At 42.0% G+C, this 24,860-nt stretch overlaps 1 protein-coding gene across 10 annotated transcripts in view; it reads right to left on the bottom strand.

The window, feature by feature from the left end:
• Window positions 1–19,501, bottom strand: part of b3galt1b (UDP-Gal:betaGlcNAc beta 1,3-galactosyltransferase, polypeptide 1b) — a 194,330-nt gene extending 174,829 nt beyond the window's left edge. For 8 of the 10 annotated variants that reach the window (XM_073047469.1, XM_073047468.1, XM_073047467.1 and 5 more), the window contains exon 1: window positions 19,195–19,486. The gene's annotated coding sequence lies outside the window, so the exon portion shown is untranslated. Of the gene's footprint in view, window positions 1–19,194 lie in introns of all 10 variants that reach the window. The other 2 variants (XR_012099110.1, XR_012099108.1) reach the window with 2 other exon arrangements.
• Window positions 19,502–24,860: the final 5,359 nt, after the last annotated feature.

Raw genomic sequence — 24,860 nt, 5'->3', positions numbered from 1 at the left:
CTATTTGAGATTTTACCAATAACAGTGATATCATAAATACATTTGTAAATGGTGTTTGAACTGTGTTTAGATATACAATTGTGAATGCACTGACTTCAAAGTTCAAACTAAATTTATTATCAAAATACATTCACAGTATGTCACCATGTATTATCTTGAGATACATTTTCTTGCAGGCATTTATACGAAAGAAATACAACAGAATTTACAATAAAATACAAAAACAGATGTAGACTGACATTAACCAATGTCAAAAAGGCAAACAGCAAATTAAAATATCATCAACTCGAGTTGTAAAGTATCCTTGAAAGTGAGTCTGTAGGTCACAGAATCAATTCAGTCAGGTGACGAATGAAGTTCTCCTCGTTGGCTCAAGAGCCTAATGGCTGTAGGTTAATAACTGTCCATGAACCTGGTGATGTGGCTCTTAAGTCTTCAGTACTTCCTACCTGACAGCAGTAGTGAGAAGAGAATATGGCCTGGGATGAAATGACCTCTTTGACAATCGATGCTCTTTTCCTGTGGCAGCGCTCCATGTAAATACGTAAATGTATTCAGTGATGGGGAATTCTCTCGTTTGTTTTCCATTCTGTACAGGTCCCTTTCGTTCTGTCCAAGTACTTCACTTCAGTGGCTGGTCAATAGTCATTACGGCAACCCGCCCTGCTCTTGCAGGCTACTATGATTCCACTGAAGAAGGTAGTTATTAAGGAAAAAAGGGATAGCGCTTCTAAATTACTGACTGGCTGCATCATGGCCTGGCATGGAAACACCAATGCCCTTGAACAGAAAGTCCTACAAAAAGTACTGGATACAGCCCAGTCCATCATAGGTAAAGCTCTCCTCACCACTGAGCACATCTACATGAAACACTGCCACAGGAAATCATCATCAGGGACCCCCACCACCCAAGACATGCTCTCTTCTCACTGCTGCCATCAGGAAGGTGGTAAAGGAGCCTCAGGACCAACACCACCAGTGGTGAAAGAGACTCTTGAGCCAAAGGGAATAACCTCAGTCAACTTCACTTGCCCCATCTTTGAAATATTCACTTTCAATGATTCTTCATCTCAAGTCTCGATATTTATTATTTTTTTGCATTTGCACCATTTGTTGTCTTCTGCACTCTGGTTGAATGCCCTATTCGGACAGTCTTTCACTGATTCTGTTATGGTTACTTCTCTATAGATTTATTGAGTATGCCCGCAAGAAAATGAATCTGGAAGTTGTATATGGTGTGTACTTTGATCATAAAATTTACTTTGAATGTTAAATTTAATGAAAGAGGCATAGAAGTCAAATACATGCAAGGAAGGAGGTCCTATTCACCAAGTGGGTCAAGTGACCAGTTGTGTTATCACAGTTAGACTGAGGGGAGGTGACTTCAATTGTTTCCTTCTGCTCCTTTGAACAATGCAGAAATAAATCTCCCATCTTCAAGATGCGTCAGAATCAGCTGCAAAGCACTGAAAACTGCTCCGATGGATCAAAAACTGGCACTGCAGAAGCGGGGGGGGGATGGAAAGAAGGCTCATTGTGCATCATCTGAGCTCTCTAAACCAATTAGCAGAAAATTATGCAAATATAAAAGATTCTAGTGGGGAAGCATCATTTGATATGCATCAATGTCTACAGTTTATTAGGCAGCTTATAAGCATGGATGCAGCAGTCCTTAAAGACCATAAGACACAAGAGCAGAATTAGGCCATTCAGCCCAGAAACACTTGCCACCATTTGATCATGGTGCTTTATTTTACCTCTCAGCCCCATTCTCCTGCCTTACCCAACGTCCTTACCAATCAAGAACCTATCAACCTCTGCTTGAAAAATATTCCAGTTAATTGAGCCATCAGTTAATGGGGGCAGCTGTTTTTTGGGGGAGAACATTTAAAGAACAAAAAGTAATTGAGAAAATAGCCAATATTCTCTTCATTTATTTGGGACACTCTGCTGCTTTATTGGGGAAAGGGACTGCTGCTGAACACAGTTTCTAACTAGCATCAGTCACGTGCACTTGTGTGACGTTAGACGCTACATGCGCTTAGAGTGAACAGTTTTAAGTTGCAGCAGTTGTGTGTGTTTGTGTTCAAAAAGTAGTGATTTTTTTGTAAGCAAGAAATAAGCAGTAAAACAATTCAGAATTGTTTTGCTCAATACAATTTCAAGCATTCAGGCTTGGTGATGCCAGAAACTGCCATGAGAGAAACTGAAATGGTTTCATGGCTTCAGAAAGTTAGGAACTAGATTTAGAGGATGCTATTGTCAAAAGCATTGTATGAAGACAGTCCATTATCTGCACTGATTTTGTTCATTTACAGTCAATCAAAAGAATACAGCCGTGTACACTATAGGAATTCCTGTCGATAACTATATGAACTAATCCACAGTTTTATAGTACTGTATTAGCATTGCTATTGTTCTAATTTGTTTTGCATTTCATTTAAATACATAATTTGTTACTCAGTTAAGGAATATGTCTTCTCTATACCCTTTTAATTATTTCCATGAAATGCCTGCTAATTGGGACAGCCATTTAATTGGACCAAAATGTACTGGACCTGATGTGTCCCAATTAACCAGAATCCACTGTATACTCAATGACTTTGTTACATTTTGTAACACCAAAACATAAAAATAATTTAAAGAAAAACAAGGGAGCCCCGAGAGATGCGTGTTTTAGTTTTGTTTTTAAGCGAGACACATGCATATAGCATGGTGGCATAATGACACATTTATTCACATACTTAACATTTCACTTGTAATGAATTATGTAAACAAAGAATGCCTACACAATATATTTACAATATTACTCAAATATAACTGAAATAGTAAGTACACAGCACCCTGCTTAGCTATAAACTTCAATTCAGTATAGAATATAACTCAACTTATATACAAACACATAAACTATAAAATACAGCTACGAGAGACATCCACAGCATAGTGAATTTAAAATTGTCCCATTAAGGCCTAAAGATTTAATCACTGTGGAGGATTTCTTACACTTATGGGATCATGTCCTTTCTGACAGGGTAGTCACTCTGCTTGGCAGCTGAGACTCGTGGGTATGAATCAATCTCAGGTTCTGGGCCTCCTCAGTTGACTCAGACTGCAGGAAGTGGTTCTGACAAATCTGGACATCTTTCTTCTGGAAGTGTTGGCATCCCGAACAATGCATGGCAACCTGCTCAATCTGCTGATCTATCCGAAGTCACCAGAGAAAACTTCAAGCCAATGCTTTCATTTTCACCACGCCTTGACGACGGTCACGTACGTAGCTCCTCCAACATTTTTGCTCTCAGCTTGAATTGAGCAACAACTCTCAATCCCCACACAAGACAAATTCCATCAAGGTCAAGTTCATCCCGGCACTAGTTAAGATGGGGAGTCTGGAATTTCTGCTACACATTCCAGCAATTTTGGGTGGCCAAGAGATAGTGTGAGATCTTCTCTGAATTCCCTTTAGATCATATATGTCAAACTCAAGGCCCGCGGGCCAAATCCGGCCTGCGGTGGAATTATCTTTGGCCCGCGAGATAATATCTAATTACTATTAAAGCTGGCCCCAGTAATCGAGCGCCTATGGCGTATGATATGGCTAATGCTGAGTTTATTCAGGTACCAGGTTTTCAGGGTTTTTAGTGTTTATTCGGCAGTCTTCTTCATAAGAAACGGAATTTGTAAAGTGAAATACTTTGTAGTTATAGCAGAGACTGAGACACATGAGAGCAGGCTGAAAAAACGGAGGCAACGAAAGCTGCGTTCGCACGCATCCGACTGATCCGGCCCGCATGAAGCTGCATTTTGCTCAATCCGGCCCGTGACCTAAAATGAGTTTGACACCCCTGCTTTAGATCATCTCTGTTGTAATAAGGTGACTTTTGAATTGCAACAGGGACAATACATCAAGATAAGTGTCCTCTTTTGTAAAATGTTCAGATATTTCCTTTTCCAAGGGTTAACGGGACAAGCCATCGGTAGTTCCATAATTAGTTATCCTTGAGTTCAATCTTGTAATTGTGTTCTCCGAGAAACAGAGCCCATCTCTGCATTTGTGCTACTGCTGTTAGTGGAACATCCTTCTGTGAATTGAAACTGGACACAATGATTGATATCAGTAATGTGGGTAAACTCTCTCCCATACAGGTAATGGTTGAACCATTTTACACCCCAAACCAGACTCAAGGTCTCTCTGTCAATCTGCGCGTAATTTTTCTCTGCAGCGAATGTGATGAAAAGGCTTTGGGCGATCTCTTCCATCCCTCACAACATGTGACATGACTGTACCTGTACCGTAAGGCGAGGCACCACCCGCTGGCTTCACCGGATGACGTGGATCATAATGTGTGCGTACAGTGTCTGACATCTGATATAGTCATTAACAAATCCTAAAAAGGACCACAATGCTGACACATCCTTTAGCCTTGGGGCATCCGCCTCTGCCAGAAATTTCTTAGGACTCTTGAAAAATGACCACAGTAAGTGGTGCTTCATTAAAAACATTGAGTTGTGCGCTGACCTCAGTCTTCTGAAGTTTATTACATTTCCTTCCTGTTCCTTGCCATCCTTACCAGTAAGAGTATATCACCCAGGTAACGCAGAGTACCTGGGCAGCCTTACAGCACCTGGTCTATAGCAGTCTGCCAGAGTGCAGGTGTAGATGCTATTCCCAAGGGTGATAAGGCCCTCTGTGAGTGAGAAACACTTTGGACTCTTCTTCCATCTCCATCTGCAAACAGACCTCAGCTAACTGAAGTGTTTCCCTCCAGAAAGGCTTGCAAAACAATCCTCTATCCTGGGCAGAGGGTATTGATTTACTTTCAGTACTGGGTTAATGGTTATTTTAAATAATCACAGATATTGACAGACCCACTCTTGGCTACTGGGACCACCAGCGTTATCCATCGGCTCCACTCAAGCTTGAAAGAATTCCTTCAGCCTCCATGCAATCTAGCTCACTATCTACTTTATCACAGATGGTATAAGGAACTGGACAAGTTTTGTAAAGCTAGGCTGTGGAACTGTCATTTAAAGCTATTTTACCCTTGATATGTTTGCATTTTCCAATGCCATCTTTGAATAATGCTGTGGCATTAGCTAGTACCTTTCTTAATTCGTTTTCAGTTGACTGTTTTGAGGGAATGTTGGTGGATGTATCTCCAGTCAAGTTCTAATTGTCCCAGCCACTCACGACTCCACAATGCTGGCTTTCCTGTTTTGACCAGAGAAAAGCTCTATGCGGCTTGTTGGCTGTTGTATTTTACTGCTACAACTGTCATTCCCATAAGAGTTACCTTTTCTCCAGTACAAGTTCTTAGTTGGGCATCTGCAGGCTTCAGTTCAGTACCTTTGAAATGACCTTCAGACTCTTTTCGTAGAATAACTGAAGCAGCAGAGACAATGCCCAACTCCATTTTAATTAATGCTGTTCACTTCTGCTGTAAGCCATATTGCTTGCCTCTTGTTAGTTTTCACATTATAAATTTCAAGTCCTGTGTCATTCGCATCACTATCAGATTTTTCATCAACATCCAGATAAGAGTTGATTGTGAAACTGCCACTTGACTTTTTAAATCTTTATCTCTTTCCTGTGCAGTCCATTTATTTTTGTCTGCTCAACATGCTCTTTGTATTTGTCCTACTTTGTTGCATTTTCAGCAAGTTTCACCTTTAATCCTGCATTGGTCTGGTCTGGTGTATGTGAGACGCTGCCACAACAGTAACACAACTTGTTTGACCAGCAGCCTTCTGTTTAGCCATTGCAATTTTGTTCATGTTCAGTTTCACTCCTGATTGTGACTCAATTGCATCTCTGTCCGACACAGCTAGTTCAATTGTTCTTTTAAATGTCAGTTGTGCTTCAGTTAGGAGCTATTTTGGATGTTTTCTTGTAAGATTCCACAAACTAAACAACCTTTCAGTACATGTTTAAGCCCATCACTGAACAGACAATGCTGTGACAATCTCTTCAATTCAGCCTCATATGCTGAAATGGGCTCCCCTTCCTTTTGATCCTGCTTTATGAAACCTGAAGTCGTTTCATTCCTAAGGTTCCTGCATTACTTTCACAATATCAGCAAAGCTCATTTCAGCTGGTTTGGTTGGAGCAGTCAAGCTTATAAGCAAACTATATACCTTTAAACCCAATGCAGTCAGCAAAACTGGCACTTACTTCTCATTGGCTATTTCATTTGCTTCAGATACTGCTCAATCCGCTCAGTATACAATATGCAGTTATCTTTTTGTGCAATTTTTACATATCTATCTTTCTAATATTGCCAGAAATTTCCGTTTTTTTAATATTTATGATTACTACCATGTGCTCACTGTTGATCAATCCGGGAGAGTATCTATTTTCTGCTTTTTAAAAAAAACACACAGAAGCGTCTTTCTCTTCTCGTGAAGTAAATAAGAATTGCTGCAATTTTTAAAAACTCAAATGTCTCACTGCACTTCAACAGGTAGGTAGCTATCCTGGGTTTGTTTAAACTTTTATCACCACCACTAATGGTTTGCAACTCCAAAATATAAAACGAATCAAAAGTAAAACAAGGGAGCGCAAGAGATGAGTCTCAGTTTTGTTTTACTTACACTGCGATGCACACGTGATGTGGTGGCGTAGGGATATACGCTATCCACATATTGTTACATACAAGCCATGATGAATTATGTAAACAGTGAAGAATGATTAATCAAACAATATATTTACAATTTTACTCAAATATTACTGAAGTATTAAATACATGACAAATCTGGCCTCACAGCTGCCTGCAGCAATGAATTGCACAGCTTCACCACTCTCTGATTAAAGAAACTCCTCACCTGCTCTATAGGGACATCCTTCAATTCTGAGACTGTCATTGGGTCCTAGTCTCTCCTACTACTGGAAACATCTTCTTCACTTTATCTGGGCCTTTCAACATTCATCAAGTTTCAAAGAGATTCCCACCTCATTCTTCTAAACTCTGGTGAATACGGACCCAGAATCATCAACTAAACTAATACATTAACTATTTGATTTCTAGCATCATTCTTGTAAATCTCCTCTGGGCCTTCTTCCATGCCAGCACATCTTTTCCTACATAAAGGACCCAAAACTGCTCACAATACTCCAAGTGCAGTCTAACCAATGCCTTATAGAGCGTCAGCATTACATCCATGTTTTTACGTTCTAGTCTTCTCACAACGATGATTAACACTGCATTTGCCTTCCTTGCCACCAATGAGAACGATTCTAGGAATGAAAAGGTTAACGTACGAGGAGCATTTGATGGGTTTGGGCCTTTACTCACTGGGGGTTAGAAGGTGGTGGGGATCTCATTGGAACGTACCAAATACTGAAAGGCCTAGATAGTGTGGATATGGAGAGGATATTTCCTATAGTAGGAGAGTCCAGGACCAGAGGGCACAAGCTCAGATTAGAATGATGTCCCTTTAGAACAGATATGAGGAATTTCTTTAGCCATAAGGTGGTGAATCTGTGGAATTCATTACTACAGGCATCTGTAGAGGTCAGGTCGCTGGGTATCTTTAAAGTGGAGGTTGATAGGTTCTTGATTAGTAAGGGTGTCAAAGGTTACAGGGAGATGGCAAGAGAATGGGATTGAGAATGATAATAAATCAGCCACGATGGAATGGCAAAACAGCCTCGTTGACTGAATGGCCTAATTCTGCTCCTGAGTCTTAAAACATGATTGATTGATTGATTGAGGCACAAGGAAAACCATTTAGCTTCCAGAGACAGCCATGGGCTAAAGTTTAGTTTAGATTTTATTTAATGAACATCAGTCTGTACTTTTGCTGGGCAAATACATAATATGCTGCCTACCTGACAGCGTTAACCCTAGCTGTAACTACATAAAAGAAATGGCAGCAAAATATACAGGCTCATTTGTATGCTCAGAGTAAAATATGGAGAAACATTTTGTATTTAACACCAAGACAGAAAATGCTGGATGCACTCATTACAAAGCATTAATGAGGAACAAGAATCAAGATTTCATACCAGGAGTTAGATACGCGGGTTATGACCAAAGGAAAAATGGCTGGAGTCACTTAGCACTTTAGTGCAAGAGTGTTTATTAGTTGCGACAAAAATCAAACTGATAGAAATTTGGGAACATAATGAAAAGAAAAAATGCCAATATTTACAACCAGAAAACACAATATTTAAAATGCCAAACTTATATTCTTGTCCATTGTGAATGCTTGGCATTCCCAATCTCTCCCTTTCAGAGAGTGAAAAGCCCTGTTTATTAGGCACCGGGACATACCATCTTTAATTACCCACAAAGTTAATTTAAGACTACACATGAATTAGAATATGATGCACCCCACAATGTAGCAACACTCATATCACAAAATAAATATCTACCTTTAGTACAGTATACAAACAACATAGAGACACTTACACATCCCCATTACTGAAGTAATGGAATATTTCACCATGCGTGGCAGGAAAGACACCGTAAAGCCAACCCGAGTGCATCAGCTCGGTTTAGGACCCATTATGGGAATACACTGAAGTGTGTTCACTCAGCGCAGCGACAGAGAATGACAGGGCGATGTTTGTGTGTATGACAAACATGAGAAAGTGTACAGATGCTGGAAATCCAAAGCAACTCAGGTCAGACAGCATCTATGGAAATGAATGTGCGTCTGCGCATAAAACCCTGCGTGTGTGTATCTGTCTCTGCATGCGTACTGAGTGCGTTTACCAACTGTTCTCTGTCACATCACTGACGCTTCATTTTTGAAACGTTGAGTCTGTTTTTCTCTCTCTCCAATAGATCCTGCAACAACCAATGAGTACATTCAGCATTGTCTGATGTGTGTTGGATTTCCACAAGCTAGACTCTGATTGCCAAGAACAATAATGTCAAGACCATGATCGACCCATGTCATGACATGGCATATAATGAATGAATGATACACCTTTGCCTCAATTTCATTTCATATTTAGTTTGCTGAATGGACGTGTAACAGAATCCAGAACTTCATATCTACAAAACACCTCCTTGTGACTCCATATTCATACCATCAACAATTCTGTTCAATAAAGAAAATTTGGTTGTGTAATGCATTATTACCTTAAAATAACCAGTAATTTTAACTTAAAGACCATTTTGATACTTTAGTTCAAGCATTCCAAAGAATAGAATGGATAGTGCCTCTCTACTCCGTCCACTGTGTGTACAAATTGATTCAGGGCATTTGTAATTCTAGGCAAAGATATTCTTCACTTCAATCCTATTTTGAGTTCATGGTCATGTATCTCTCATGCAAGTTAAAAGAATTTTCCAAATTTATCCCTTTCAAATTATTATACAAATCTATTACTTCTCAAAAGCTGTGAGCCAGTTTCTAAGTCCATCTATCAACCTTGTGACTTTCTATGTATTGTCTTAAATACTTGAAATTATTAATTTAACTAGTATTAAGCACAGTACTCAAAGTAAGTTTGAAGAAAACACTAAATAGATTAATTACTCTTATTAAACTGTATGCTTTGGCACAGATGTACATAGCTAGGGTGCCTAAGACTTTTGCACAGTACTGTACTTGTCAACGTGGAGTAGATAGAAAGTTTGTAAAACTGGCGGGAGCATAGGATATTGGGCATGGCAAGGGTGGAGCTCCATGGGAGGGGTGTAGGACAGGTGGCACAGAAGGAGTGCCAGGGGTGGGGAGTGGTGCGTGTGTCGACACACCCAGCCCTGAGACACCAGGCAAGGCCATTAGATTCTAAACAATTGGTTTATTGATCATTGCAGAAAGTCTCCCTGCTGCTTCCCGCTCCCTTCCCTCTCCCTTCCCCTTTTCCCAACTATGATTCCTCTATCCTTGCCCCCTTCCCACTCTCTGTCCACAATAACTGAGGTGCATGGCTCAAATTGCTGGAATGGCCTATTCCAAGTCGTATGTTATAAACAAACAAACTCACCAGCACCTCTACTTCCTCGGGAGGTTCAAGAAATTTGGCATGCCCTCTTTAAAACCTCATCAATGTTTACTGATGCATCATGGAAAACACCCTGACCAGAATCATTATGGATTGGTAAGGCAGCAGCTCTGTCCGTGAATGCAAGAAACTGCAGAGCTGTACGGACAGCTCAGCACATCACGGAAACCAGCTTCCTGCGTATACTTCTCACTCCCTCAACCTACCTCATTATGACCTTGTACCGTGTAGTCCATCTGCACTGCACCTTCTCTGTAACTATAACACTATTTTGGACTGTGTTACTGTTTTACCTTGTACTCCGTGCCCAGTTGCAATGAGCTGATCTGAATGAATGACGCACAAGACAAATTTTTCCACTGTCTCAGTCTCGGATTGGCTGGGGTCGACCATGGATGTCATGTGACAGCTGTCCATGTGATACACAAACCAGTAGGCAAGCAAGCCAGGGCAGTACGATATAAAGACCAAGACGTTGCCCAAGCAGCAGGCTCCCTCTCTGCACACGACTGATGAATTCAAAGGAACGGCAGAGACCCGATACATTTTGGCATAGGTGGCATCGCAGAAGCTGCCGGTCAGTGTTGGACTCAACGTAGGACTACCTTAGAGACTCCAGCTCCGGATGTTTCCCTGGGGTTTACACCCAAAGCCTTCCGCATGAGTGGGGATAGCCACAAGGCAGGAGGCTTGAGATCGCGTCTTCCTTCTCCTCGATGAGCTGCCAATCACAGCTGATGCGCCCGATCTGCCCAACGCAACTAGCTTTAAGGCGCCAGTAACCCGCCTTTGCCCCTTCTCCTGTCAACAGGCATGGTTCTTCCGGGCTTAGTAGCTAATCCACATGTGAAGGCTGGAGCGGAACTTGGCTGTTGGAGGCTACTTGAGGCACACATCATGGAGAGCATCTAATAGATAGAGGAGCCCATCCCCACTACCACCCCCGGCTATGACAACCTTATAGAGCATGCACCTCTGTACATGCGACAATATTAAACCAATTCAACTATCATTCTCGGCTTGGCACTGGAATTCTGAATCTTACGTACAGCAGATACAATAGAGACTTCCTAGCACCAATTCCTAGTACACCACACCTAGTTCTTCTTCCCATTTCAGTGAAATACTACCAACAAATTGCTTTCTACTCTTAAGCCAGAGTTAGATTCTTATTCTAAATGTTCCTGAATACCCTCATCTTTTATCTTAATTGCCTTGCACAAGTCCTCGTAATACATGGTCTAAGTAAAATATATTGTCAAACCCATCACTGTCTGTTTGGGAATTCACTCTCTTCAAAACTGAATCTTCCCCTTGTAAAACCAGATTGGTTACTAAATTTTACTGCACAGATATTTTTTTAGAATATTCAATTAAAAATAATGTTTTTTACTTTGTTGATGATGAATGAGTCTGCAGTAGCCTGTGCCCAATTCATCACCCACTGCACTTCACCATCGTGTTGGCTTGTTTTTAATCAACTCTTTCCTTTAAATATCCATACCGATGAATATCATTGCCTCATAAATCTCCTCCTCTGAGAATTTTTGCCTTTATGTCCTACATTACAGCTAGGCCACCATATCAATTGTATTAAATCATACAATTTTGCATGGGTTAACAGTTTGCTGGACATTGTACCATCAATCCAAACTCTAGATATGGCACTTGGACAAGGTGGAAGATTGATAGTATGCTGGTTTGAAGCCATAAATTCTCACAGATACTAAGTTATATATTAAGAAACTTGTAATTAGAGCAAGGCTATTCAATTTAAGATCAAGATGTACTTTTCCCACATTGAATGTTATCATAATCTGGAATCCTTCTCCCTAAATGGCTCTATATGCCAGGACAAACTGAAGCTCTCATGACTAATGTACGTTATTATGAGAACCGGAGCAAAGATACATATAGGTTATTGTGATGCAGAATAGCCTTCATATAACTAAATGGCAGACGAGGCTCCAAGAGCTGAATGCCCTACATTTACTTATCATTAAACCATATTTTGTAGAGAACATCCATTTAACTTTACAGATCATCACAAAAAGGCTAACATTTGTCATTTATTTATTGAGATACAGCACAGAATAGGCCCTTCGAGCCACGCTGCCCAGCAATCCCCAGATTTAATCTGAGCCTAATCATGAGACAATTTACAATAACCATTTTTTAAGTGTTTTAGTGACTCGATTATGGGTGCACAGAGTAACACTTCAAAATCTGCAGATCACTCAAAACGTACAGACGTGGTAAACAGTGAGGCTGATAATAATCAAATGCACAGAGCACCCAAGCTGATAGAATGGTCAGACAGCCGAAATATAATACAGAGAAATGTGTGGGAAACACTTCAGCAAAAAGAATTAGGAAATGTACACAGTATCACAGACTTAGGGTCAAATAACAGAAATTTCAAAGACTAAAGGGTTCAGGTTGAAAGCAACAGGTAAACATTTTCCTCAAAATTAACTTTTAGAAATGATCTGGAAGATGCGGTCTGTAGGAATATTAGAAGTCAAGTTATAAGGGCTTTCAAATACAGAATCTGCAGACATTCAAAGAGAGGTCATTTTTGTAAGGATATTGAAAGATGCTCGGGAATATGACAACCTTACAGAAACCTGAGGAGCTAAGTGAGCTAGCATAATTCTACAAACGTTTGTAAACTAAGTGAGCTAGCATAATTCTAAACTATCTCATGACATGCTGATATTGCAAGACTTTTCAAAGCCTATAAAGCAGGGGTCCCCAACACTCTTAATGCCATAGAACAATACCATTAAGCAAGTGGTCTGTTGACCCCAGGTTAGGAACCCCTGCTATACAGAATCTCGAAGTCCTAATCAGCAAGTTCCCCCGCCATTCTGGGAGTTACCACTGGCCAGAAACTCAAATGGACCAGCATCCAAGGGTGTGATCTTTCTTTGATTTTACTGCAGTTAATATTCTATTATGGATTTACTGAGTATGCCCACAAGTAAATGAATCTCAGTATTGTACTGCATATGGTGACATTAGAACTTTAAACATATTAATTGACTTCATGAGAGAAGATAGAGGCCATCCATCTGCAGTGAGTGCCTCACCTCGATACCAAAACCTTTCCACTATCTACTTGGCACAAGTCTGGAGTATTAATGAACACTTTCCATTTGCTGGATGGTTGCAGTTGCAACAACACTCAATACGTTTGAGACTATCTTTGACAAAGTAGCCCACTGTGCTGTGTCCACCACCCCATTTCCTCCACTGGCGGTGCAATGTGGATTGCTGACAAAAAGGGCTATAGTTACCAGCTAACACTTTGACAGCAAAAAGCAAGTGGCTGGAGGACCTCAGCAGGTCAAGTTGCTTCTATGGGGGCAAAGGGATAGTCACTGCATCAGATCAATAAAGGGTCTCAATCCAACACATGGATAATCTCTTGGCCTCCATAGCTATTTGACAGAAGGCCAGGGCAGTCTCCTGTGTCCCCACTCTTCTGTCAGCACCTCTCAAACCACCAAAAATGAAGTGCAAGGGAAACAGACACACCACCTACAGATTCCTCTTAGTTGCAAGAATGGCAATAGTTCAAGGTGGATCACAATCACCTTCCTGAGGGCAATTAGAGCTAGGCAATAAATGATGCCTACTTACCTCCAAAAAATGAAGAAAATGCAACTTGTGTTGCTATTTCAGCAACATTCAAAAATTTTGTATTGACAGCAGGTGCCATTTTAACAGAAGTTTTAAATTAATGAAACAATTTATAGTAATGATAACTGCATCCCTGTCTGTTACTTTAGTTATATTCAGAATCAAAATCTGATTTATAGAACACAGAAGAGTACAGCACAGGAACAGGCCATTCAGCCCACAATGCTGTGCTGAACTGGCTAAAAAGCAAATCAAACACCCAAACACAAATCCCTCCCATCTACACCATGCCATATCCCTCCAGCTTCCATACCTATCCACGTGCCTATCCAAACATTTCTTAAAAGCCTCTAATGTATTTGCCTCTACCCACCACACCAGGCAGCACATTCCGGCATCCACCACTCTGAGTAAACATCTTGCCCCTCACATCTCCCTTAAACCCACCCTCTTTCACCTTCAATACATGCCCTCCGGTATTAGAGATTTCAACTCTGGGAAACAGATACCCTCCGTCCACTCTAGCTATGCCTCTCTTAATCTTGTAAACCTCTATCAGATCTCCCCTCAACCAGAGGGGAAAAAACCCGTTTATCCAGCATCTTATTACAGCACATGCCCTCTAAACCAGGCAATAACCTGGTAAACCTCTTCTGCTCCCTCTCTGAAACCTCAACACCCTTCCTATAGTGGGGTGACTAGCATTGTATGCAATACTATAGATGTGGTGCAACTAGAGTTTCATAAAATTGCAATATAACCATATAACAATTACAGCACGGAAACAGGCCATCTCGGCCCTTCTAGTCCATGCCGAACGCTTACTCTCACCTAGTCCCACCGACCTGCACTCAGCCCATAACCCTCCATTCCTTTCCTGTCCATATACCATATGTCCATATATTAACTTTTGTGTGGATGCCGTTGTCCCTGTTAGAACTGTTCGCTGCTATCCCAATAATAAGCCCTGGATCACTAGTCACATCAAAGGCCTCCTAAACCAGAAGAAGAGGGCCTTTAAAGATGGTGATCGGTTGGAGCTTAAAAGAGTTCAGAAGGAACTCAGAGTACAGATAAGGGGGGCAAAGGAGCAGTATAGGAGAAAGTTAGAACAAAAGCTGCAGGAAAAAAGCATGAAGGAGGTGTGGGATGGGATGAAGATCATCACCGGATGTGGTGCAAAGCGGGGGGCAAACATAAGTGGAGATGTGGAGAAAGCGAACCAGCTGAACAACTTCTTCAATAGGTTCGACAGCACAATCTCACCCTCACTGCAGAACTCCACACCAGGCTTACTTCCCTCACAGGAAAATAGCCACTCACAGGAGACCTGGCCCACGCCCAGGTTTACGGCTGCACAGGTGGAAGGTCAACTGAGGAAGATCTGTACCAGCAAGGCGGCTGGACCGGATGGAGTTTCCCCACGATTACTGAGGGCCTGTGCGACTGAACTGGGAGAACCACTACAGCGCATCTTCAACATGAGTCTAGATCAGAGAAGAGTACCCAGACAGTGGAAAACATCTTGTATTGTCCCGGTACCGAAGAAACCACAACCAAAGGAGTTGAATGACTTCAGACCTGTTGCCTTGACGTCGCACGTGATGAAGATCATGGAGCGGCTGATAATACAGAATCTGAGGCCACAAACCAGGCACGCCCGGGATCCGCTTCAGTTTGCGTATAAGGAGAAGGTGGGAGTGGAGGATGCTATCACGTATTTGCTGCACAAATCACTCTCTCACCTAGATGGGGTCAGTTGTGCTGTGAGGATTACATTCCTTGACTTCTCTAGTGCCTTTAACACCATCCAGCCCAAGATCTTAAAGCACAAACTAACGGAGATGGGAGTAGACTCTCACATGGTGGATTGGATAGTGGACTACTTGACAGATAGACCTCAGTATGTGCGGTTGGGAGACTGTAGGTCTGACACAGTGGTCAGCAGCACAGGAGCGCCACAGGGAACCGTACTCTCTCCGGTCCTGTTCACCCTGTACACATCTGACTTCCAATATAACTCGGAGTCCTGCCATGTGCAGAAGTTCGCTGATGACACGGCCATAGTGGGGTGTGTCAGGAATGGACAGGAGGAGGAGTATAGGAAACTGATACAGGACTTTGTGATATGGTGCAACTCAAACTACCTGCGTCTCAATGTCACCAAGACCAAGGAGATGGTGGTGGACTTTAGGAGATCTAGGCCTCATATGGAGCCAGTGATCATTAATGGAGAATGTGTGGAGCAGGTTAAGACCTACAAGTATCTGGGAGTACAGTTGGACGAGAAGCTAGACTGGACTGCCAACACAGATGCCTTGTGCAGGAAGGCACAGAGTCGACTGTACTTCCTTAGAAGGTTGGCGTCATTCAATGTCTGCAGTGAGATGCTGAAGATGTTCTATAGGTCAGTTGTTGAGAGCGCCCTCTTCTTTGTGGTGGCGTGTTGGGGAGGAAGCATTAAGAAGAAGGACGCCTCACGTCTTAATAAGCTGATAAGGAAGGCGGGCTCTGTCGTGGGCAAAGTACTGGAGAGTTTAACATCGGTAGCTGAGCGAAGGGCGCTGAGTAGGCTACAGTCAATTATGGAAAACCCTGAACATCCTCTACATAGCACCATCCAGAGACAGAGAAGCAGTTTCAGCGACAGGTTACTGTCGATGCAATGCTCCTCAGACAGGATGAAGAGGTCAATACTCCCCAATGCCATTAGGCTTTACAATTCAACTGCCAGGACTTAAGAACTTTTTTTTTTTAAAGCTATTATTAATGCTTTTTGAGTTAGTGATTTAGATGCATATCATATTATTACTGAGTTAAGTATTGTATGTAATGAGTTTTTGCTACAACAAGTGTATGGGACATTGGAAAAAAAGTTGAATTTCCCCATGGGGATGAATAAAGTATCTATCTATCTATCTACCTATCCAATTTTACTTTAAATGACAAAATCGAACCTGCCTCTACCACTTCTACTGGAAGTTCGTTCCACACAGCTACCACTCTCTGAGTAAAGAAGTTCCCCCTTGTGTTACCCCAAACTTTTGCCCCCTAACTCTCAAATCATGTCCTCTTGTTTGAATCTCCCCTACTCTCAATGGAAAAAGCCTATCCACGTCAACTTTATCTATCCCCCTCATAATTTTAAATACCTCTATCAAGTCCCCCCCACTCAACCTTCTACGCTCCAAAGAATAAAGACCTAACTTGTTCAACCTTTCTCTGTAACTAACCAGGTAACATTCTAGTAAATCTCCTCTGTACTCTATTTTGCTGACATCTTTCCTATAATTCAGTGACCAGAACTGTACACAATACTCCGAATTTGGCCTCACCAATGCCTTGTACAATTTTAACCTCTTGACTTTTTAACTCAATGCCACAACCAATAAAAGCAAGCATTCCATGGGCCTTCTTAGCCAACTATCGACCTGCATAGCCACTTCAAGCACAATGAACTTGGATCCCAGAAGCTCTGTGCTCAGCAACACTATTGAGAATCCTGCCCTCTATTATCACTGACACATCACGAAATGTGCTGTTTAGTGGCAGCTGTACTGTGCAAGCCATAAAAGGTTATATCAGTTGCAATAAATTATAAGTAAACAGTGCAAAAGAGGAATAGCAATGTAAATTCATGAACCATTCAGATATCCGATGGCAAGAGGAAGAGACTGTTCCTCAGACACTGAGTGTGGTCTTCAATTCCTTGTACCTCATCCCACGCAGTGGTAATAAGAGGGCAGGTCCCAGGTGGCAAGGGCTGCCTTTGTGAGGCACCATCTTTTGTGTGTACTGATGAAATATTAAATTACACACAGAAAATGCTGGAGGAGCTCAGCAGTTCAGGCAGCGTGAATAAACAGTGGACATTTTGGGCCACCATGCTTCTTCAGGACTAGGGAAAAAAAGGAGCAAGATGCCAAAATAAAAAGAACGGGGGAGGGAAAGCGGCCAGGCGGAAGGTGGCTGGGGAAGCCAGGAGGGTGGGAAAGATGGAAGGGCAGGAGAAGATGGAATCTGACAAAAGTTGAGTGTCAGTCATGGGAGCAAGTGAAAGAGGAGGGCACCAAGGGGTAGGTGATAGGCACGTGAAAGAAGATACAAAGCCCGAGTGGGGAATTGAGGAACGAGGAAACAAAAATTACCATTAGGAGAAATCAAGTGTGAAGCCATTAGGCTACCCAAACAAACTCTGAGATGTTGCTCCTCCACAATATCAAGTTATTTTGCCAACACGATCCTGGAGAAGGCACACAAATATCCAAAACAAATAAACAGAGTAACTTAGGACAAGAATTGCCCTTGCCTTCTTTAAAATAACTGTGAGAGAGGCACCGGTTTTAATGAAAACTGTTACATCAAATAAGAATTCCAAATCTTCCAGCTCACTGAGTTCAAGTTCCTGTGAAGCAGACATATGCCCAATACCTTTCCTACAAGTAACTTCCCTTTGAATGTCTGCAGATTTGCATTTGAAAGCCCTGACTGATTTCATTTTTAATATTCCTGCAAGCAGCGTCTTCCAGGTCACTTTTGAAAGTTTGAAAAGAAATTCAACCCGTGTCCCTTGGTCATAGAAATGTTAACTTACCCAAATAAGTCTGTCATGGTCTATACATTTCTTCCTTATTTCGGCTAAAATGCTCCTAAAATTAAAATCGCTAGTCAGCATAGAATTAGTGGAATCTACCTTTCTTTCTCTATACATCTCTTCATCAGCCATCGCCGTAAAATATCCCGTCTCCAGCTCGCAGTGAGTTTAAGTCACCGCAGATACATTTTCACATTCCAGTATTTTGCGGCAAGATACTAATTCCTACAAATGCCTCGCACAAAATTTGCAGTAATGTACGCAACAGTTGATCCCTTCAATTCTGCAACCCGGTAATTTGGTAGGTTAACACGAGGTTTATTTGTTTATCAATCGACGTTTTTAGCAGCGCATCTTCGCGTGCATCAATATTTAACACGGAAAATGAAGCGATTAGTGAAACGCACGACAACTAACCCACAGGATAATGGAATTTAATTCATTCACGTCAAGTTCACGCACCAGAGCTACACAATATATATATATATTTTTTTAAAAGGTAGTTGTAAAAACCTTGCATAAATATTACTTTCAATTTTGCAATCAGGGACAAGTAGTACAGTTTTTGAATTCGTAATACGCCACCCTCAGAATAAAGATTAATTTGAAACAATCCAGATTTAAATGCCCCAAAATGAAACAGTGAGAAATTCTATAAATGTTTGGTGGGTATTCTTCACGGTGGGAGGGGGCGGATAAAGGTCAACAGTAATATATATACTGATTGGCAACGGATTGCAATAGTTCTAGTGAATTTAAATATAAATTAAGACATAAAAGGATTTCCGGCATCATATCCAACACTTTGGCTCCTCCGTATTTTGGTTTTATCAAGTAAATAGGGAACAAAGCGACCAACGACTTGCAAACGATTAAAATGCCTTCGAGCTGCTGTAAACGGACTAGTAAAGGATTATAATGCCTATTGCTTTTACATCCACGCAGCAAACAAGATGTCTGCACAATGAGAATGCAATTCAATGGCTGGATTTACCTGGTGTCTTGTCGCAGAGCTGCAACCTAGCCTCCTCGCCCTCCCACTCTGTAAGCCGAACTCCCGCACGAAGCAGCGGGCAAGAGCAGCGAGGTAGCGGCCGCACGGCAGCAGCGCCAATTAGCGCTCCCACCCACTAAACAAAAACCCCCGGCTTCTTCAAAGCGCATGCCCTATCCCACAAAGGTGAACGTTCCGCCGGACCATGCTTGTGGGAGCGCACGGAACCAGCCAGCTCCACGGATACTGCGGTAATGAGCAAATGAAATACAGCGGACGCTGGAAATTTCACGCCACAATGCTGAAAGTATTCAGCAGGTCAGGCAGTATCTGCGATGAATATCAGAGTTAACGTTTGGAGATACGGTTTTTATCACTTCCGATGCAATATTAACCACAGTGATACTAATTTTTCAATCGTTATCCTAGGCTGTGATCGTTTCATTTTTAAAGAAAAATATTTAAAGCACACAAAAATATCTACAGATGTGTATGGTAGAGGGCTTTCCAACCGGCTGCATCGCCATCTGGTATGGTGGGGGCGTGGGGGGGGGGGGTGTACTACACAGGATTGAAATAAACTGCAGAGTTGTAAACTTAGTCAGCTCCATCATGGGTAATGGCCTCCGTAGATTCCAGGGTAGCTTCAAGGAGCGATGCCTCAAAAAGGATGGTCATTAAGTACTTCCATCACCCAGGACATGCCTTGTTCTCGTTGCTACCATCAGGAAGGAGGTACAGAAGTGTGAATGCACACACTCAATGAATTTTCTGGAACAACTTCTCCTCTACCAACCAATTTCTGAATGGACGTTGAATCCATGAACACCTTATCACTATTTTTAAAATATCTACTTTTTTAACTTTACTATATATATATATATATTTACTATTATTATGTATGGATTGTGGTGCTGCTGCAAAAACAACACATTTCATGACAAATGCAGGTGATATTAATTCTGATTCGGATTTACACAGAGCATTGTCGCAGGAAAGCAGCATCCATTATCAGGTAACCCCGCGACCCAGGCCATGCTCCCTTCTCACTGCTGCCATCGGGGAGAAGATACCAGGAGCCTCAGGACTCACACCACCAGGTTCAGGAAAAGTTATTACCCCTCAACCATGAACCAGAGGGGAGAACTTCACTCAATTCCATCACTGAAGTTTTCTCACAACCTGTGGACTGACTTTCAAGGACTCTTTATCTCATGTTCTAATATTTATTGCTTATTTATTTATTATTATTTCTTTCTTTTGTATGTGCACAGTTTGTTGTCTTTTGCATGCTGGTTATCCGCCCTGATGATGCCGTCTTTTATTGGTTCTGTTATACTTACTGGATTTGTATATGGTGACATATATGTATATGATAATAAATTTACTTTGAATTTGCACAAATATTTCAAGCAAAGGCAGGAAGCATGCAACTTAAACACTCTAAATTATTAAAGTAATAAGGGATGATATCACTTTGTCCTGCATGGTGAAATGCTGACATTTGCAAGTACAGAATTTCCTGTACAAGTCAAGCCATCATTCTTAAAACACCGATGAGGCAGAGTTCAAAGGGTGGATGTAAAAGACATTTTCATCTGCATACAAGAGGTCAGCCATTATCCAGTCACTGGATCAGAGTCAACACCAACTTTGGTTTAAAAAAACTCCTCCAGAATTGGTGGGAATTTGGTACAAAATTAGAGTTTAAATTTTGACAGAGATTATCTAAAGGGCTGAGAAATAAAAAAAGTGGATAATTGATTTATTAGGAAGCATCAATTACAGCATAACTCATACCAAATGAAATATGCAGCAGAGGAAGAATTCTGGACATTTTTGTCTCGGTGTCAGTGACAAATATAAAGGCATATCATGTCAGCATGCCCAAGAGCACAGAAAGAGATAAACATTATGGTGAATGACTATCCCAAAGTTGAGTTATTCACCATTTGTTATATTTACTGTATTGGAATTGGCATATTGGGATGATTATCAATGTTTGCCAGAAAAAAAGCATTGAACATGCATAAAACTGCAAATGCTTGAAATCTGAAATTAAAACAAAATGTGCAAGGAATACTCAACAGGTCAGACCACATCTATACAAAGAGAAACAGTTGACACTTCATTAGAATGGGAAAACAAGTACATTAGTTTTCAGTAGCAGAGATTGTAGAGGAGGATTAGATTAAACGGACTGCAAGGACCAGACCATGTTTCAATCCTACACTGGCACCACTCCCCAACTCTTCCCACGCTGCAATGACAACCACACAGGTGCTGCTACCTGCACCCATGCTGAGCTCATCGATTCATCAACTTTGCCTCCAGTTTTCACCCTGCCCTCAAATTCACTTGGTTCATTTCTGACACCTCTCTCCCCTTTCTCAATCTCAGTATCTCCATCTCTAGAGACACCCCAACCCCGTCTTTTGGCATTTCTCATAAATCCCTGACTTCTTGACTATACCTTTTCCCATCCTGTTGCTTGGGAAAAAAAATGTCATTCCCATTTCACAGTTCTTCCATGTCTCTTCCCTAGATGGCACTCTTCATTCCAGAACAACTGATATGTCCTTCTTTTCAAAGAAAAGGGCTTCCCTTTCTTCATCATCAACACTGCCCTCACCTACATCTCTTCCATTTTGTACACATCTACCCTTACTGCATCCTCCTACCGTCACATCAGGTTTAGGGTTCCCCTTGTCCTCATCTACCGCCAGACAAGCCTCAACATTCAGCACATAATTTGCTGTAACTTCCGCAATCTCCAATGGGATCCCACCACAAAGCACATCTTTCTCTTCCCCCAACTTTCCACTTTCTGCAGGGATCGCTCCTTATGTGACTCCCTGATCCACTGATCTCCCTCCTGACACTTATTCTTGTAAGAGGAACAAGTGCCACAACAGCCCCTACAACTGCTCCCTCACAAGCATTCAGGGCCCCAAACAGTCCTTCTAGGTGAGACAACACTTCACTTGCAAGCCTGTTGGGATCATACACTGTATCCGTTGCTGCTGGTATGGCCTCCTGTATATTGGTGAGACCCAACGTAGATTGGGAGACTGCTTCAGAAGTACCTTCATTCCGTCTACCGCAAAAAGCAGGATTTCCCGGTGGCCACCCATATCATTCTACTTCTCATTTCCCATTCCGACATGTTAATCCATGGCCTCCTCTATTGCCATGATGAGCCCACATTCAGGTTGGAGGAGCATCACCTTATATTCCATCTGGGTAGCCTCCAACCTGATGGCATGAACATCAATTTCTCAAACTTCTGGTAAATGCACCCCCCCCCCACTTCTCCTTCACCATTCCCCATTCTTATTTCCTTCTCATACGAGAAGCTAGACTGGACTGCCAACACAGATACCTTGTGCAGGAAGGCACAGAGTCGACTGTACTTCCTTAGAAGGTTGGCGTCATTCAATGTCTGTAGTGAGATGCTGAAGATGTTCTATAGGTCAGTTGTGGAGAGCGCCCTCTTCTTTGTGGTGGCGTGTTGGGGAGGAAGCATTAAGAAGAGGGACACCTCACATCTTAATAAGCTGGTAAGGAAGGCGGGCTCTGTCGTGGGCAAAGTACTGGAGAGTTTAACATCGGTAGCTGAGCGAAGGGCGCTGAGTAGGCTACGGTCAATTATGGAAAACTCTGAACATCCTCTACATAGCACCATCCAGAGACAGAGAAGCAGTTTCAGCGACAGGTTACTATCGATGCAATGCTCCTCAGACAGGATGAAGAGGTCAATACTCCCCAATGCCATTAGGCTTTACAATTCAACCGCCAGGACTTAAGAACTTTTTAAAAGCTATTATTAATGCTTTTTGAGATAGTGATCTAGATGCATATCATATTTTTTACTGAGTTAAGTATTGTATGTAATTAGTTTTGCTACAACAAGTATATGGGACATTGGAAAAAAGTTGAATTTCCCCATGGGGATGAATAAAGTATCTATCTATCTATCTATCTATCTATCTACTTTCTCTTCTTACCTGCCCATCACCTCCTTCTGGTGCTCTTCCTGCTTTCCATTCTTCCATGATTTTTTGTCCTCTCCTATCAGATTCCCCCTTCTCCACCCCTTTATCTCTTCCATTAATCAACTTCCCAGCTCTTTACTTCACCCACCCTCCTCTTCTGGATTCATCTATCACTTGCCACCTTGTACTTCTTCCTCACCTCCCCCAAACCTTCTTATTCTGACTTCTCCTCTTCCTGTCCAGTCCTGCTGAAGAGTCTTGGCCTGAAACATTGACTATTTATTCCCATCCATAGATGCTGCCTGACCTGCTGAGCCCCTCCCCCAGCACATTGTGTGTATTGCTCTAGATTTCCAGCATCTGCAGTACTTCTTATGTCAAATGAAATATCTCTGTTTGGATAAAACCAGATTCATTGGGGCAGTTGGGGACAGGATTAAAGTAGCAGTTGCAGTTAAAGTAGCAGGGACTCTGCTTTGAAGAACAGGTCCCCAGTCCTCGGGGTTGTGTTGCCAATGGCCGTCTTAATACGCTTGGCAGAGGATGGTGCTCGGAGAAACTGTGCCGGAGGGGATGGTTGTCGGCTCGGAGGTTCGACGGACTCGGAGTCCGCTGCGGTCAGGTCGCTTTCGGTGTGTGCTGCATCTGCGAGGCTGGTTTTGACGGAGCTTTCATTGTGTGCTACATCTGCGAGGCTGAGTCGGGCGGCGCCTTGGAAGTCCATAGCGGGGGTACTCCCTTCTGCTGCCGGCGTGGGATGGCGAGTCTGTCGGGACCCTGGGGACTTGTGGAAGCTGTGTGGTGATTTCTTTTGAACTTATAGTCCTTTAACATCTTTGGACTATTTTTACTGTGCCTATGGTCTGTTTTTTTTTATCAATTATGCTATTGTTTGCACTGTTGTAACTATATGTTGTAACTATGTGGTTTTGAGCAGGTCTTGTAGCTTTAGTTTTTGGTCTTGTTTGTCTGGTGGATTTGGAGCTCCTTTCTGGGGTACGCGCTAAGATGGTAGCGCGATATTAATACGCAGTAGCCTCTCCGGACTCTGGATTGGAGATTGCCAAACGTTATGTGGATTTTCTGGTGTAGTCTGTTTTGTCATATTGCTTTTGTGATATCATTCTGGAGGAATGTTGTCTCATTTTTTAACTGCATTGCATTTGTGGTTTCTAAATGACAATAAACTGAATCTGAATCTGAGTTGTAAGCACATTCTGATCTCTCCTCATATAATATGCTGTTAATATTGACGCTGTGAGACGTGCATAGCAGGCGATACTATATAGAGAGAAAAAGTGAAATACAGCCTAAACTAATCAGTTCTAATATAATCAAGAAGAAAAATAGAGCTATTTAAACTTCGAGAATTTGATTTATAGTAAGCCTGGAAGGCTGCAACCTGCCCAAAGTGAAGATAGTTTGATGTTTGCATTGGGTTTAATGTATCTGTGCAGGAGATAGGACGGAGTGGGAAGAGGATGATGAATTAAAGTGGTAAACAACTAGAAGCTTACCTTTCACTCATGCAGATTGAAGACAGGTGAAAACAATCACCAGATGTGTGATCGGTTTCTCCCCGGTGGAGGAGACAATGAACGCTCTGAATTCAATGATGTGTTTCATCTGGAAGGGCTGTTTAGGGCCTGGTGTGGTGGGAATGGGCCACTT

The sequence above is a fragment of the Hemitrygon akajei genome, chromosome 5 (assembly GCF_048418815.1).
Source record: "Hemitrygon akajei chromosome 5, sHemAka1.3, whole genome shotgun sequence".
NCBI lineage: Eukaryota > Metazoa > Chordata > Chondrichthyes > Myliobatiformes > Dasyatidae > Hemitrygon > Hemitrygon akajei.
The sequence above is the reverse complement of the archived record's forward strand: the minus strand, read 5'-3'. Positions and strand labels throughout refer to the sequence as shown.